A 16,690-nucleotide genomic window follows, 5' to 3' on the forward strand; every position below is an offset into this window, starting at 1 on the left:
AATATGGCTTTGACACATGTATATCCTGTGTCGACCATGATCATACATAATGTAGTCAGCTGTTCTAAAAATCCTTTCTTTGCTCCTTTCCTCTTCCCCTAAACCTTTGGCAACCATTAATCTTTTTACTATCTCTGTAGTTCTGCTTCTTCCAGAAAGTCATGTAGTGGTAATCATACAATAGTTCATTTTTTTCAGGCTGGCTTCTTTCATAAGACAATTCTATTGGTTTCCTCCATATCTTTGCGGCCTGATGGCTCATTCATCCTGAGTAATATTCCACTGTAGGCCTGTGCCAGCTTCTGTTGATTCATTTGCCCTTTAAAGGACATCTTGGTTGCTTCCAGTTTGGGGCAATTATGAATAAAGCTGATATAAGCATTCACGTGCATGTTTCCTGTGGACTGAAGTTCACTGCAGTGAACACCTGGGTGTATGAAATATGAAAGCAGGACTATATGGTGAGGGTACATTTAGCTTTGTAAGAACCTGCCAACCATCTTGCAAAGAGGCTGTCAGCTTCTTAGATTTCCACCCGTAAAGAAAGAGCTCTCTTACTGCTCCACAACCTTCGGGCTTTTGGTCTCTTGACTTTTAGCCACCATAATAGTCGTGTAGTGAGAACACATTTTAAGTTGCTATTCTCTAATGACATATGACATACAAGCATCCTCCTATATGCTTATTTGCTACATTTATAGTATTTTCTTCAGAAAGGTGTCAGTTTGAGGATTTTTTTTTTTTTTTTTTTTTTTTTTTTTTTTTTTTGCATTAATGAGGTTCTTTTCTTTTCTTTTTTCTTTTTTTTTTGGCGGAACCGGGGATTGAACTCAGGCCCCTGCACTTGTGCAGGGAAGCCCTTATTCCACTGAGCCATCTTCCCGGCCCCTAATGAGGTTATTTTCTTATTGTAAGCCTTTGTCCCAGTCTATGGCTTTTCTTTTCATTTTCTTTCTAAATTTTTGTTGTTTCTTGTTTCTATTTTGTTTTGTGGTGCTGGGGATGGAATCCAGAGCCCTGTGCATGTTAGGCAAGCATTCTACCACTGGATTACATCTCTGACCCATTTATTTTTGGTTTTGTGGTATTGGGGACTTCATGCTAGGCTACACCCCCTCTTTCTTTCTTTCTTTCTTTCTTTCTTTCTTTTTTTTTTTTTTTTTTTTTTGGTACTGGGGATTGAACTCAGGATCCTCTGCTTGCCAGGCAAGCACTTATGCTACTGAGCTTTCTCCCTGGCGCCCCCCCCCCCAATTTTCTTTTTAACAGCGTCTTATTGTGTAGTTCACGCTGGACTTGAGCTCACTATGTAGGCTATAAATGTGCAACAATCCTCCTGCCTCAGCCTTCCCACTGCCTGGACTACAAGTGCATGTCAGCACACTCAGCCTCTCAGGCTGTTTTTTTAATTTTTAAAATTTTGAGACAGGGTCCTGCAAAGTCACTACTGTAGCACAGGCTGAGCTGAAACTGGCTATCATCCTGACTCATCCTCTCAGAGTGTTGAGACTACAGACAGGCCCCACAGCACCTCGCATAAGATTTTAATTTTACCCAGGGTCAGAGATAGTTTCTCAGGCCGGGCTTGTACTTGCCTTCTGTTGCCTTCTTTTATCAAATAGCTGGGATTACTGGCACATGGCACCATACTTGGTTTCTGTGTGTGTGTGTGTGTGTGTGTGTGTGTGTGTGTCTATGTTGAGAAAATTTTTGAATAAAAGTTTTTTCTTGATACAAGGTCTCACTGCACATTATGTAGTTTCAGACTCCTAGTGATCCTTCTGTCTCAGCCTCCCCAGCACTGGGATTACAGGTGTGCGCCACCATGCCCAGTTTCAAGGCAGCGTGGTGCACCCAGGGTTCTGGAGCTGGCACAGCATGCACTACCAGGGATCGAACCTGGGACCTTGAGCTTGCCAGGCAGGTACTTATGCTAACAAACTATCTCCCCAGCTCTGAAATTATTTTGCATTTAAAAATTTATTTTTTACAGTTATTATTATATTTTAAAGTATCAGTGATTGAACCCAAGGCTCTCTCACTGAATTATATTCCCAGCCTTTTAATTTTTTTTTTTTTTTTTTTTTTTTTTTTTTTGTGGAACCAGGGATTGAACTCCAGTCCTTGCGCTTGCCAGGGAAGCACTTACTCCACTGAGCCATCTCCCCAGCCCCTAAATTTTTTTTTTTAAATTTTGGGACTAAATTATCCAGGCCGGTTTGGAACTTTTTATTTTTAAATATATTTAGTACAGGGTTTACAGGGTCTCACTACACAGATCAGACTCATAGTGATTCTCCTGATTTCAGCCTCCCAGGAGCTGGGATTATAAATGCACCATGCCCAGTCTCAATCACGTCTCAGTGTGCCCTGGGGTGGGGCCAGCACACCACTGGTTTGGAATTTTAATCCTTCTGTTGTAGCCTCCCATAGTGCTAAAGTTACAGGCATGTGATATCACACCCTTCAAATTAATGTTTTTTGCGGAACCGGGGATTGAACTCAGGCCCTTGCACTTGCTGAGGAAGCGCTTATTCCACTGAGACATCTCCCTGGCCCCAAATTAATGTATTTTTAAATGGACACATAGAGCCAGATGTGGTGGTGAAGGCCTGTAATCCCATCAGTTGGGAGTCTGAGGTAGGAGGAGTGCTGGTAGTTTGAAGGCAGCCAGGGCTACATAACAAGGTCAAGGCCTTCCTGACCTACACAGTGAGAACCTGACTCAATAAATAAGTAAATAAATACTAATGATATCTATTTTGGAGATACAATGTGAGATTTCCATATATGTATAAAAGGTATGATAATCAGATCAAATAAATGGTATATTTGTTACTTCCGATACATAGATACATACATACATCATTTCTTTGTGTTGGAAACATTCAAAATCCTACTTAATGTTTTGAGATAGTTAATGGTTTTTAGCCATAGCTATCTTCCCGTGCTATGTGAACCTTAGAAGTTATTCCTCTTACTCAACTGAACCCTTTGCCCGTTCACCACATTCTCTCAATCCCTTCCTCTCCCATGCCTTTCCCAATATTTTCTTTCATGCAGCAAAAAACTCATCATCAGGCTGGCCAGATAGCCCAGCGGGTTGAAGTTCCTGCTTAGGCAGAGCAGCGTCCAGGGTTCAATCCCTGCAGTGCTGCCCCGGCCCTGCCCCAAGTGTACACTGAGATGGTGATTGAGACTGGGCATGGTGGCACGTACCTGCAATCCCAGTGTTTGGGAGGCTGAAAACAGGAGGACTCCATGAGTCCTCTCTACATAGTGAGCCCCTGTACACCCTGTCCTAAATACATAAAAGAAAAAAATCTCATCAAGTCAACCTCACTCGTTTTCTTCTATGACATCTATAAGTCTTATACTTTGCATTTTACATTATCCATGTTGTGTTAATTTGTATGAAATATTTAAGATCAGTGTTTAGATGTCTTAATCTACTTGGACTATTATAATAAAAATAGTAAAAATAGTCTGAGTGGCTCATAAACAACAGAAATGTACTTCTCACAGTTCTGGAGGCTGGGAAATCCAAGACCAGGCAGTGGTAAATTTGGAATCTGGTGAAGTTCCACTTTCTTGGTTCATCGACTGCCATCATTCATTTGCTATATGTCTTTGGTGTTTTGTTCTTTTTTTTTTTTTTTTGGTGGAACTGGGGATTGAACTCAGGACCCTGTGCTTGCACTTATTCTACTGAGCTATCTCCCTGGCCCTGCTATATGTTTTTGCTCAGCAGAAGGGAAGAAAAGACCTCTCAAAGGTTTCTTTTGGAAGGGCACTAATTCCATTTGTGGAAGCTCCAACCTCTTAACCTAATCATCTCTGAAATCTCTCACTTCCTAATTTACCCATTTGAGGATTAGATCTTGAATATATGAATTAGAGAGGAGGTTCAAACATCCAGACCATAATTCTAGTTAAATAGTATTTACTATGTCCAGTTCTAGCACCATTTATTAAAATGACTACTCTTTCTCCATTGAATTACCTTTACTTATTTGCCAAATATTGACTGACTATGTGGGTTTATTTCTGAATTGTAAATTCTGTTGTTTTTCTTTTTTTGACTATTCTTTCACCAAAAGTACCAAATTGTTTGATTATTATAGCTTTATTTTATTTATTTATTTTTTTAATTTTATTTGTGTGTGTGTGTGTGTGTGTGTGTGTGGCCAGCTCAGCCCACCAGGGGGCGGGGCTGGCTGGCATGTGGTGCTGGGGGATTGAACCGCGGTCCCTGTGATTTGCTAAGCTTGTTCTAAGTAGGTGCTTTAGACCACTGAGCCATCTCACCAGCCCCTATTATAGCTTTATAGTAAGCCTTTTTTTGTTGTTACCAGGAGTCAAACTCAGGGCCTCACACTTGTCAGGAATGTGTTGTGTTGCCGAGCTACATCCCTGGCCTGATAGTGAGTCTTGACATCAGATAATCACTCTTCTGAATAACTGGTGACTTAATATTTGATTTTCATAATTTTGACATGCTGTGAATTTATACTTATAGGGGCCAGGGAGATGGCTCAGTGGAATAAGCGCTTCCCTGGCAAGCGCATGGGCCTGAGTTCAATCCCCAGTTCTGCCAGAAAAAAAGAGAAATTATACTTAACAACTCTTGTCAAGCCGAGGATATAGCTCAGTGGAGGATATAGCTCAGTGGCAAGTAAAAGGTCCTGAGTTTGATCCCCGGTACCTTGGGGAAAAAAAAATTCACCTATTTTGGGGGCCGGGGAGATGGCTCAGTGGAATAAACACTTCCCTGGCAAGCACAAGGGCCTGAGTTCAATCCCTGGTTCTTCAAAAAAAAAAAAAAAGATTGTCAAATAGGTGGTAATATATGCTGTACTTTATTACAGACCATAAGTGGCTAAATCACCTGCTCATCTAACAGGTGACAGTATTGGTTTTTCAGTGCTTGGCTGTAGTAACCTTCTTCTGAGACAGGAACCGTGTTCTGTCTATTGTCAGCTACATTAGGAATTATTACCCACTGTACATTAAAACACTGGAATTCTATTGGATGTGTGCTTTCTGAATTTGATTAGCAGAAGTCATGTCCCCTGCAGAGCATGGTGATCAATTGTAGCATCATCTTATGCTTTTAGGAGAGAAAAAGCAGCTAAATTCACTTCTACAATTTTTTTCGGGTCAGAGAGATGGCTTAGGAGAATAAGCACTTCCCTGGCAAGTGGAAGGGCCTGAGTTCAATCCCCAGCTCTGCCAAAAAACCAAAAAAAAAAAAAAAAACCTGGAATTTTTTTCTTCCTCCTTCTCGTCTTCCTCTTCCTCCTCTTTTTTTACTACTTTTTCTTTTTCCTCCTCCTCCTCCACCATCTCTCCTTCAGTACTTAGTCCTGGGGCTTCTTTTTTTTTTAAATTTTTTTTTAATTTTATTTATGTGTGTGTGTGTGTGTGTGTGTGTGTGTGTGTGTGTATGTGGCCAGCTCAGCCCGCCAGGGGGCGGGGCTGGCTGGCATGTGGTGCTGGGGGATTGAACCGAGGTCCCTGATGCTTTGCTAAGCTTGTTCTAAGTAGGTGCTTTAGACCACTGAGCCATCTCACCAGCCCCCTTGGGCTTCTTTTGCAATTTTTTTTTAAATTTTTTTTAAAAATCTATAATGTAGTAAAGATAATACCTATTCAAGAGGGGATAATGGGGATCAAGTGAACTAGTGTACGTGAAAGTATACGTGATATATATGTTTAGATATTCATAGACATAGGGAGAGAAAACACATGTAACCAAGCCTGTGAGTACCTGATGGAACATAATCAATAATCACTGCAGCTGTAATTGTGTACTTCCTATCATCTACTTCCTACTGCTAAGCGTTCACTCTGAAAACAAACATTTACTGTCTCCTCTATACCATAGAACTTCTCATTCTTGTCTGTTGGTACATCTAAGATGCTGTGTAGCCCCATCACAATGAACAAGGGTGTTTTGTGTGTATGTGCGATATTGGGATTAAACCTAATGCCTTCGAGCTGCATTCTGAACTCTTCCTTTGTTATTTTTGATACAGGGATCTCACTATGCAGTTCAGGCCCTGAACTCACTATGTAGCTCAAGCTGGCTTCAAACTCCTGGTGATCCTCCTGGATCAGCCTCCTGATTTCTAGGATTATGATGTGGATCACCATACCTGGATTGTTTTGCTTTTAAATTTTGAGACAGGGTCTTACTAAACTGCACACAGTGGCCTCAGTCTTGCCATCATCCTAAACTCTGTATGTAAGCAGTGAGGAAAAGGATTTATAGTTACGTCATTTCATAGACAGAAAATCTCACACTGGGGAGAAACAACTATATATATAAGCAATGTGCAGAATCATTCAATACAAAAAAATGTCATCAAATACATGAAATTATGGACACAGGCTCTATGTATGTAGGCACTTAGGGAAAAGATTTACTGCAAGGTCTTCATTTTATAAATATAAAAGACCCCAATCTTGGGAGTAAATCCATGTATGTAAGAAATGTGGAAAAAATTCAGGTAACAAACCCTAACCCTCAGAATGAGGTCAAACTAGGCCCAAAGCCTAGATAGGCAATGTGGGAAAGCTTTCAGTGTCCATGGGTATTAGCAAGTTTGTAGAAGAAATCACACTGAGGAGAAACCTTACATATGTAAGACTATTTTGATAATCCTTTGAAAAATACTCATGTACAGGAGACTTGTAAAAAAATATAAAAATTATAATGTAAATATTTATCCATGAATTTTCCAGAAAACACTCAGGAAATATAGTGAATTGTATTTATTCTGTGTTTTTCAGTTAAAAAATACATATATATCCTGTCTCAAGTCTCCCAAATTGAGATTACCAACATGTATGACAATACCTAGCTAGAAAAAAAAGATTTAAAATAGAGGTTCTCTATTACAGTAATCTGGGTTTTAATCCTAACTACTTCATTTTAGCTATGGGATTATGAGAATGTTTATTAATTTACTATAAACATTTTATCTCCCATGGAAAGGGTTCTATACATTGTAGCTATTCTCCAGCAGCCTAACTGGCCTAGTCAAGGTTGTAGCCTACAACTGGAGAGGTATGAATGGATGATCTCAAATCTTTTTTCTAGTCCCAAAGTCTGTAATTTTTTATTTATATATTCACTGGAACTGCTGAGAGGGAAAGGCCAGGAAGAATGGTCCACAACATTTTTAGGAGAGAGGAATGAAAGGCTATGGGAGTTGCTTTCACAACAGTAGGTTTTTCTTTCTCCAAGTGAGTAATGATCAGCCTTTGGGAGCTCTCAGGGGATTTCACATTAATGATGTGAGCAGAATTTTTGCGGGGGGGAGGGAGAATCTACTGGAGTGACAAACATGGGAGAAATAGTTTAAGTGCAAAATATGTATATCCAGACCTTTCTGGGGGTGAGTGTTGCCTGGTTTTCATTTTAGGGACAAGCAATGATTAAAGGCTCAGAGTCTGAATTTAGGCAGATCTGGGTTGGAATCCCAATTTGTTTATCAGCTGTGCCACCCTGTAAGGTTGCGGTTCACCTCCTTATGCTCCAGCCTCGTCTTCTGCAAAATACAGATAGCAGTAGTATCTATCTAGGAATATACCCGATATAGTGAAAGTAAATTACTGTGATCTGACAAGTTGCACCCTATGGGTGAGTGACAGTTTCCCCTCTCAGAAAGTCATGGTAAAGTCCTCCTTTCCTGGTGTGAGGCTTGATTTCCATCACATGAAGTTAGGCCTAATGCATCCCTTGCCACCTTGGAAATTTCCTTTAAGAGTATGTCTCCATCGGTCTTGGAAAGAGTTTTTTTTGGGTTGGCTCAGGATGCCTGAAGTGCAGGTCTTGTAAGCATGAGGATCTGGGGATCGAACCACAGTATCCTGAGCCTGACAGCTTTGCTTAAGCAGGCACTTAAATAACTGAGCTAATGCGCGGGCCCCCTCCATCAGTCTTACAACTCTACACAGATGGAACTTTTCTGAGGCAAGAACTGCAGTGACTCCATTAGTCTCTGATGGACCTGTTTTTGCCTCTCCCATCAGCCTGAGGAGCTCCCAGAGAGTGTGTGGGTGACTCTCCTCCAGGCCACTGGGTATAGGAATGATTCTCTTTTATCCTCTTCTGTCAGGCTTAGGAGATCAAGAGAGGAATGTGCTACTTCAGCAGCTCCCTCAAAGGAGGAAGGAGTAGGTTGAGGCTTGGCTCTCTGGGCACTAACCTGAAGGGTCCTGCAACTCAGGGGCTCAGAGGAAGTCTTGAGGAGCTCCCAGGGAACTTTGGTGGGCTCTAAGGGAAAAGGGCGAGTCTATTGGGAGAGGGTTCTAGAAGCCGTGTGGGGGAGCATTTTATGCTGTGGTGGGAGTGGGAGGTGCGTCCAGGTAACTAATGGCAACCGGGCGGGGCAAACCCGCTCTGCGGGAACTCCTCAAAGGCGAAAAACTACGATTCCCAGAATGCCTCAGGGCTTCGCCCTGCTTTCCCGCCCGCCCACTGGCTGCCGGTCCTGCGAGAGGTGAAGCGGATTGGCCGCGGCGGCTCCCTCACTAGCATGTTAGTGGGCACCGGTGGCAGCAGACGTTGACCGAGCGCGGGGAGGGAGGAGATGCAGCTGGGGCCCTGGCTCGCCATTCTGGAAGCTCCCGGACGTTTTCTCCGTAGCGTAGCCGCCGGCTGTGAGGCCCCGGGAGGGCGCGGAGACGACGTGACGCAGGCGCAGTGCTGGGCTTCTCCTGGGTCCCCAGACAGCTGGAGGAGATAAACAGAGAAGGAGGAGGGAGGGGAGTGCGTGTGTGAGAGCGCGCGAGGGAGTGTGAGTGTGTGTGAGCGCGGGTGTGAGGCGGTGCGCAGGGGCGGGCGGAGGCGCTGTCCGGCCCCGGCCAGGCGCCGGGCGGGGAGCATGGGAAGAGGCTAGAGCTGCCCGAGTACCCCAGCCCCCTTCCCGGGATCCGCGCCCCCACTCCTGGGAGAGGGGCCGGGCTCCCGGGACCGACATGGGCTCCTGAAGTTGCACCGCTGGTCCGAGGAAGAGACCTGACAGGTACGCGTCGCCGCAGCGCTCTGCCCTACGTGGGCACCGAGGCAGGGACAGTCTCCCGCAACCCCAGCACGCGGGCCTCCTGCTCTGGGCCGGCTCCAGCCCTATCGGCCTCGGGGCCTTGAGCTCGCAGGTCTTGGCGCCCTGGGGCGTCCCGAGATGGGGCAGGCCTTGCTGGAACAGAGGGCAGAGTGGGCCGGGGCAGGGTGGGGACAGAGGGGCTGGCCGGGACTTGGGGGGAGGGGTACAGTGGTGGGCGTCTTGGGAGGCACTGGTGAGTCGAGGCGAAAATCATCCTTTTGCGGGACTTTTGTTGTTTTTTCCCCAGTTTTTGACATCTGATCTGGAGTAGGTGTCAGGAAAAAGGGGCAGGTGGAAGTTACAAAGGGCAATGACCTGACCTGTTCTCTTGCAGTCGGTTCTGTCTGTACCTCTCTTCTCTCTCCTCTCCTCTCTTCTCTCCTCTCTCTCTTTCAGGCTTCTGGCAGCTGAAGTTTCCTTCAGTAGATTATCCTGGCACCACATTGAACTTTGCCAAGGTGCTTCCACCAGCGATTGTAGCGCCCAGTACAAAGGGCCTCTACTTAAGAATGGGTTGTTCAGTACCCACTTTAGAGGATAAATAGGAAGTGCAGAGACAGGTCAGCGAAGAACCAGCAGGATCCATTCTTTCTGAAAGCTGCAGTGGGGCGTCCCTTTGCCAGCTGCCAGCCGTGCTGGATTTGTGTGGTGCCCTTTGGCTCACTCTTGGCTGCTGAGATACTACTATGGTTTCTAGAGTATGGTTAATCACATGTGTCTAACAGCCTAATTATTTATCTAAAGTTCTTTGATTGTCTTGAACCTGCTGAGCTGGTAGTAAAGCAATTTTAAAGTATTTCTCTCAAATTTATGAGTTCAGAATCCTTGTAGAGTAACTGTAGTCCCCATTCTTTCCAAGGATGGAAGGATGATTTCCAAGGATGGGTAAAATGGCAGTTATTATTATTTTTAAAAGGTGCTTTGGCTATGGAGTGTCCAGAAAGTTGGTACAAGCAGCATCACTTCTTTCATTTACCTATGTATTTATTTGTGTTGCTGGAGATCAAGCTCAGGCCCCCTCATGTGCTGCACATACACACCCTCTCTCACTGAACTATATCCTTAGCCCAAGTGTTCCTTTTAAAACAAGCCTGAAACAGTATTGAGAGTGGAACTATCCTGAGGGCTCCTTCCAACTCAGTGACATTATGAAAACCCCTGCAGGGGCACAGGTATGCCCAGTGGTCTGCAGTAAGTTTCTCTATACTTCACAGTTCTTCAAGGATCAGTGTCTGCTCACTACCTTGAAGGAACTGTCTAAGACTATTCTGGTAAGAGTATTTTTATATCTTATTTGTTTTGAGACAAAGTCTCACTGTGTAATTCAGGCTGGCCTTGGACTTACAATGTAACAGCCCAGGCTGTCCTTGAACTGGAGGCAGTCCTCCTGCCTCAGCCTCCCAAGTACTGGAATTACAGGCCTGCACTGCCATGTGTGGGTTGGAATTGAACTTTTATTGTTGGGTTTAAGATCCTAATCCTCTAAAAGAGACTAAGGAGTAACTAGTAGAGCTGAGTCTCATTTCTTTTTTTAAAATGTGTTTATTTGATACAAGGTCTTGCAGCTCAGACTTGTAGTGATCCTCCTGTCTCAGCCTCCCAGGCGCTGGGATTACAGTTCTGCACCACCATGCCCGTTTCAGGACTGGCACAGTGCCCCCAGTGTTCTGGGTTCAGCGTGGCATGCAGTACCAGGGATCAAACTCAGGTCCTTGTGCTTGCCAAGCTAGCACTTAGACCGCCGAGCTATCTCCCCAGCCAATTTCTTCATTGTGGATTGTATCTCATAGGCAGACCAGAAACACTTTGTGTCTTAATTTGTGATCATATTTCCTGGACATCTGGGGTGGGTCTGTCTGTCTGTCTGTCTGTCTCTCTCTTTTTTCCCTTTTCCTCCTTTGATCTATTAGAGGCATGTATGTTCAAGTCATATCTCAACTTGTAGAGGTAGTACTTTTGGATAAGCTACAGACTGTTAAGTTTAGATAAAGTTAGATTTCTGCTGGGGACTGGCAGTCACTGGAAAAATATGTATAGTGATTACTATAAATATTCACATGTATATACATATGTGTAAATGTAATGATTACTATGATGGTTTTAACAACAACTTAACAGTTTTGGATTTTGGAGTTATGTAACTGGCAGTTTTTCTAGGCAGAAGGAATTCAGTATTGACTCATTGAATGCCCTGTAGGGTGTTTTCATACACCTGGACCTCAGAATTTAGAAAGACACAAGCAGACATTTTGCGGGCCACTTGTAAACATGTGTGGCTTTGACATGCTAACTACTGTAGAAGATCCAGATGTGACTTGTTCTTTGTATTTTTATTTTTCACCTCTTCTTTTCAGTTAGGGAACGGGGCCCACATGTACAGTTGAGTCTCATAGAAAGTCATAGATAAACATGTGAAATGGTGACATTTGTCTTTTCTTTGGGTTTCCTGGCTTAAGTATCTATTTTGTTTCTTTTCTTTGTTCATCCCGTCTTTCAATGCTCCTCTGCTCTTTGAGCAGCCATTGCTGATCATTAGACCTACAGAACCCGTGGCCTATGCTTGAGAAGCTCCCTTGTTTTCAAAAACCTGACAGTTGCCATCAGAAACCAGTTCCTTGAAGTTGTGTTTAATTCTGGCTAACTTCCTTTGAGAGATACCAGCAAATATCCTAAAAAGTGACTGGTATTTATTGAGGGTCTGGTATATGTTTTGTTTGGTACTAGATAGTATTTTCACTTTATCTAATTTAATCCTCGTGAATGTCTTATGAGGTGAGAATCATTTTCTGTTTTACACTAACACAGACAAAGATTAAGCGAGATTTAAAAACTTGGTTAAATTCACATAACTAGTAGAAGGAAAAGTTGAAATTTAGGTCTTTGTGCTTTTTGATATTGAACTGCCTCTGGGGCTGTGATACTTGAGGAAGAGCTGAAAAGTCCAAAGATGAGCACCTTTGTGGAACATGACACCTGCCTACAAATTCTTGAAGAATTGTCATGGGGAGGGGAACTGGTCTTTTCCGTGTGATCTTTTCTTGGTGCAGATGAAGATTAAAGAAGAAAATTTCAGGTGGTAGACTTTTGTTTCGTAGGAGATATTCTAAAAACAAAGTAGGATACTTGTGAGAGAGTAAGTTACTCATCTTTGGAGGCATTCAAGCCAAGACTTTGCTACTTCTCATCAGAGACATGGTAGGGGCTTATACTTATGTTGATATTTGAACTAAGTAATCTTTTATTATTTTAAACTTTGTAAAGGACCAGGGAGATGGCTCAGTGGAATAAGCGCTTCCCTGGCAAGCTCAAGGGCATGAGTTCAATCCCTGATTCCGCAAAATAAAAAAACCAAAAAAAAAAAAAAAAAATAAAAAAAAAAAAAAAAAAAACAACTTTGTAAGTCTGTGAAAATGATGTCAAACTCATCTTTTTTGATGTATTAAAAACTAGTATATATTGACACTTGCTAGACACTCTATGGTATCTCATGCAGTCCTCAGAAACCCCTTTATGTGGTAGGGATGATCTTTATCCTCCAAGGAAAAGACTGAGCCTGTAGGAAGTTAAAAAAAATAAGATCGAGAGGCAGGTATGGTGAATTGCATCTGTAATCCCAGGACTCTGGGATCTGAAGTAAAAGGAACACAACTTCAAACCCACCCTGGGTAATTTAGCAATTTAGCAAGACCTGTTCCAAAATTCAAAAAGTATAAAAAGGGCTGGTAATATGGCTCAGTGTGAGGGCGCAGGAGTCAATCTCAAATCCTGAGTGATGCCAAAAAGATAAAAGGAAAAATGAATGTTGGAGGTTATGTAACTGTTGGTGGTAGGGATGCCTTTGGAACCTTGATCTGCTTGTTAGCTTTGTGACCTAGAACAAGTCACGGGTTCTCTCTGAGCTACAGTTTTTCATATAAAATAAGGCTTTCAATCACATCTGCTGTATGGTAGGTTGATGAAGACTATATGACATAATATGTGCTTTTCTCTGGATATCAATGGTTGCCCTTCAAGAGCCAGGGCTTGGGAGTAAAGGAGTACCATTTTATTGGCTTCCTCAGAAGTAAGTTTGGGCCTGACTGATACCCTGAGAGTTCTGAGACTCATTCTTTGTGCTATTAGTAATGACTGCAGACTCCTTGAAGGACTTTGTGGCATTAGTGACTAATACCTAAAAATTTGAAGCTTAACTACCAGGAAGAGATAGTCAACAAACAGGTCAGAGTATTGGAGGCAGTGTAGATGCTCTGTGAAAAGAAAATTTGTAGCAAGATTCAAGGGTTCCTGTTTGCATTTTTATATTTAATGTTTTTTAGGATGAACAAGGTCACAACTATTAGAGTTAGGCCAGAGCTGAATGCCAAGAATAATGACTCTTAATCCTCCTGTAGCCATCTGGGGAGGTATTAACCCTGTTTTCTTTGGGTGGGGGTGGGGAACAGACTAAGACCTTGCCCAGGGCACTATCTAGGGACTTCTAAATAATGTTAGGAGCAGAACCTTGGTAAAATTTTGACCTTATTCATAACCCTAGATTTTGTTTGGGGATGCTGTGTACTTCAGGCTGGTCTTGAACTCGTGTAGTTCTTGCTGGCCTCGAACTTGAGATGATTCTCTTGCCTCAGCCTCCCAAGTGCTGGGATTGCAGGTGTGTGTCACCAACCTGGCTCTGATCTAGATTCTATTTTTAAGAATAAAACTGCTTATCCCTTACCTTTTTAGGGAGGCTTTCTCAAAACAAGAGCCAGGCAATTCTGTTCAGAACTGGCCTAAATTACCCAGAACTTCTACAGAGACCTGAGTGACTGCTGATGCTGATGGCTGCCTAATTCTTTCTTGAACACCTGTCTGGGTGTTGCACAGCTGCAACTCAGAAAGGAAGCATTTCCCAGGGTCCTGAGTTCAATCCCTGGTACTGAAAGGAAAAAAAAAAGAAAAGAAAAGAAAAGAAAGAAGGGAGGGAAGGAAGCATGCATTTTCAAATTGATCAGTTTCATTTTCATTGACCTTTCTGCTTAGAGTAGGGAAACTTCAGTGGCTTCTTTACAAGAGGAATTGAATTGTAGCCAGATTTGGAAAGATGAAAGTTTGGAAACATTCAAGACTGTAGATGCTGTTAAGTAGCAAGAGAGAACAGCACTGTTAGAATATGTTACTTGCCTCCTTTCTTTTTTTCCCTTCTTTATGATACCGGGAGTTCACCCAGGCCCTTATGCATGCTAGGCAAACGTTCTACCACTGAGTTATAGCCCTCACTCTTTTGTATATTTTGAGACAAAAGTTGCCCAGGTTGACCTTGAACTCATGATCCTCCTTAATAGCTGGGATCATCTGTGTACACACACACACACACACACACACACACACACACACACACACCCTTTTTATTTCTCCCTCTACTACCTTATGTTTTGGGTCCTATGAGAAAGCAGATAAACTGATTGTTGAAAATCAAAGTTCTGAAAACATCCAGGAAAAATGTTGACAAAACTCAAATGGTACTGTAGAGCCCATTTAGGCAGAGGAGACATCAAAGTGAGTTCTGATCCAGACTCCTAGAAAGTGAAGCATTTCTTATGTTGGACTTCACAGAGAAAAACTTCAGTCAGTAGCACATAGGATCATTTGAGCCAGGAACCTCCAAGATGGGGAAAAGACTGTTTGAAATCTGTTTTGCTGATGGGCCTGACCTACCAGCCAAACTTTGTGCATGACCCTAAGTAGCATTCTATAAATTTGTATTTGAGACTAGAAGAGCAGAGGTGATTTTTTTATTGTTTTATTTCATTTCTTTCTCTTGGTGTTAGAGTTTGAGCCTATGGCCTTGTGCATACTAGGCAGGTACTTTACCACTCGAAATATACCCTTAACCAAGGTAATTTGATTCCTTCACTTAGCCCCCTTTGTTTACCATTATTCAAATGGTAAATAAAGTTTCTTTTAGGTAAGACTGCTGGGACATAGTTGGGTTAATGATAACAATAGTAATTATTTTTTAGTGGGCAGCGATCAGGGCTTGCGTGTCAGACTATCTAGGTTGACTCTCTATTTATTTTATTTTATTTTTTGCAGAACCAGGGACTGAACTCAGGCCCTTGCACTTGTCAGGGAAGCGCTTATTCCACTGAGCCATCTCCCCGGCCCCTTGACTCTCTATTTAATAACTACATGACTTTAGCAAATTTCAGTGCCTCAGCTCCTACATCTGTAAAATGATAATAGTATTTTGTAGGGTTGTTATGATGTGAAATAATACCTGCAAACTGTTTAGAATATTCAATAACTATTATTTACCAGACTCAGTATCAGGCATTTATATGTACAATCTTGCATTCCTCATCACCCTGCAAGTGTAGCCAGATAAGGAAACTGAGGCTTAGAAAAGTTAAGTCACATAGAAAATAGGTGACAACTGAAATTTGAGCCATAGGTCTGTTAGATTCCACAGCTCAATTTTTAATCTTATTATAGTACTTCTAATGAAGCGTACACATAGAAAAAAAACTGCTTGGGACTTCACTTTTCTTCTCTTCTATAAGATTGCTCCAGTAGGAAAACCATTACAAATAGAGTCAAAGGAAACTTGTGTACATCTTTTGCATAATTCAGAATGTCGAAAGGGAGTCAGTTGTCACTCTGGCTGGGGATGCCTCTGTCCTGTGGAAAGGCTGCATCCAGAGGAAAGAGAATACAGATGCTTTAGCTTCTCTCTCAAGAACTAAGATGCTGCTACATAGCAGTGTCTCCTTATAATTGTAGCACAGTGGAAAAAAAAACACACACACAAAACTGTAGCACAGTGTCATTGGAAGAGGTGTGTTGCTCATCTCTGAGTCCACCTGTCATTTTACAAATGGAAAAAGAGCCTAATAGATGCCTTACTCGGGGTTGTATAGCCAATTAGAGACAGACATATGCCACAAGTGCGTGACCTCCAATCCCCGCCCAGGACATCTTCCTTAATACTATGTGCTTCAATTCTTCCTTGTTAAAGGGGGTCATAATAGCTTTATGGCTTCTTCACAGGATTGTTCTGAAGCAAATTAAAAGCATGAACAAAAATGCATTGATAAGTATAAAACCTTATATGTGTGCCAAGGTAGTTGGCTGCTGTTCATTTATCACTACCTGCTAAACTCACACCACTCCTGGGAGACCTAGAAGTGATAGATGAATTAGATAAATAGCTGCCCCTCACAGTACCTTGTTTGTTCTGTTTTTTGAGACAGGGTCTCATTAAGCAGCTCAATCTGGCCTTGAACTCACTATATAGCCCAGGAAAAGTATACGGTTTAGCAGTTTTTAATATAGTCACAAAAAAAAATCATAATATAGTCACAAAGTTATGCAACCGTCATCACTTCCTGATTCTAGAAAATTGTTATCACTCAAAATGAGAAACTTTCTTTTGAGCTATTGTCGCCTTCTCCCAGTCATCTCCATCTTGCCCATTAGCTTAAGCAACTACTAATCTACTTTCTGTCTCTATAGGTTTTCCTGTTTATGACATTTCATATGAAGAATCATACAATACGTTGTCATTTGTCTTTTTTATCCTTTTTTTTTTTTTTTTTTTT

At 42.3% G+C, this 16,690-nt stretch overlaps 1 protein-coding gene and 1 pseudogene across 1 annotated transcript in view; one reads left to right on the forward strand and one right to left on the reverse strand.

The window, feature by feature from the left end:
* Positions 1–8,541: 8,541 nt before the first annotated feature.
* Positions 8,542–16,690, reverse strand: part of LOC101568106 — a 22,164-nt pseudogene continuing 14,015 nt past the window's right edge.
* The window catches only part of Wdtc1 (WD and tetratricopeptide repeats 1), a 75,225-nt gene continuing 67,115 nt past the window's right edge, over positions 8,581–16,690 (forward strand). Inside the window, exon 1 of the mRNA XM_004642862.2 lies at positions 8,581–9,035. The gene's annotated coding sequence lies outside the window, so the exon portion shown is untranslated. The remainder of the gene's footprint in view (positions 9,036–16,690) is intronic.

This window comes from Octodon degus, unplaced genomic scaffold (assembly GCF_000260255.1).
Source record: "Octodon degus isolate 3935 unplaced genomic scaffold, OctDeg1.0 scaffold00163, whole genome shotgun sequence".
Taxonomy (NCBI): domain Eukaryota; kingdom Metazoa; phylum Chordata; class Mammalia; order Rodentia; family Octodontidae; genus Octodon; species Octodon degus.